The sequence below is a fragment of the Orycteropus afer genome, unplaced genomic scaffold (genome assembly GCF_000298275.1).
Source record: "Orycteropus afer afer isolate SDZICR_OR568_19922 unplaced genomic scaffold, OryAfe1.0 scaffold00719, whole genome shotgun sequence".
Lineage (NCBI taxonomy): Eukaryota > Metazoa > Chordata > Mammalia > Tubulidentata > Orycteropodidae > Orycteropus > Orycteropus afer.
Genome location: NW_006922306.1, coordinates 846732 through 847815, shown reverse-complemented (window position 1 = coordinate 847815; position 1084 = coordinate 846732). Strand labels below are relative to the sequence as shown.

Here is a 1084-nt window from a genome sequence, read left to right as displayed (position 1 = left end):
AAGGTTGGTGGTTCAAATCCACCAAATTTTCTGCAGAAGGAAGATGGAGAAATCTACTTCCATAAAGATTTACAGTCTTAGAAACCCAATGGGGGTCACTATGAGTCAGAATTGACTCAACGGCAGTGAGTTTGGTTTTGGGGCATGTTTGTGTGTATGTGTGTGTGTGTGTGTATATATGTATATATAATATTTTGTAAATAACACATCCACACACAAAACACGCAAAGAGCAGTTAGGAAAATAACACATGAAGGGGTTGCATTATTAGTGTGAGAATACTATCTATCTATCTCTATCTGTCTACTTATCTATCTGGAAATATCACCATAATCTGTTTCCAAATTTTTCCATCATCTCTGCAAGGAAGACCAGTTAATGCAACTATTATTCAAATATATGCACAACCACTAATGACAAAGATGAAGAAATTGAAGATTTTTACCAACTTCTGCAGTCTGGAATTGATCAAGCATGCAATCAAGATACATTGATAATTACTGAAGATTGATGTGCAAAAGTTGGAAACAAAGAAGGATCAGTAGTTGGAAAATAGGGTCTTGGTGATAGAAATGATGGCAGAGATTGCATGATGAAATTTTGTAAGATCAAAGACCTAATCTTTGGAAATATCTCTTTTTTTTCCCCCAACAATATAAACAACAACTGTACACAGGGACCTCACCAGATGGAATACACAGGAATTAAATTGACTACATCTGTGGAAAGAGATGGTAAAGCTCAATATCAGTTAGAACAAGGGTGGAGGCATACTGTGTAACAAGCTAACATCAATTAGCTTATATGCAAGTACAAGTTGAATACAAATAAAATTAAAACAAGTCCACAAGAGCAAAAATATGACCTTAAGCATATCCCAACTGAATTTTGGGACCACCTCAAGAATAGATTTGGCACATTGAACACTAGTAACCAAAAACCAGATGAGTTGTGGGATGATATTAATGATATCATATATGAAGAAAGGAGAAGGTCATTTAAAAAACAGGAAAGAAAGACAAGACTAAAATGGAAGTCAGAAGAGACTCTGAAACTTGCCCTTGAACACAGAGTAGCTAAAGCA

General features: G+C 35.3%; 1 protein-coding gene across 1 annotated transcript in view; it reads right to left on the bottom strand.

Moving 5' to 3' along the window:
* Positions 1 to 1084, bottom strand: part of PFKFB1 (6-phosphofructo-2-kinase/fructose-2,6-biphosphatase 1) — a 131451-nt gene that overhangs the window by 47987 nt on the left and 82380 nt on the right. The window lies entirely within an intron of this gene.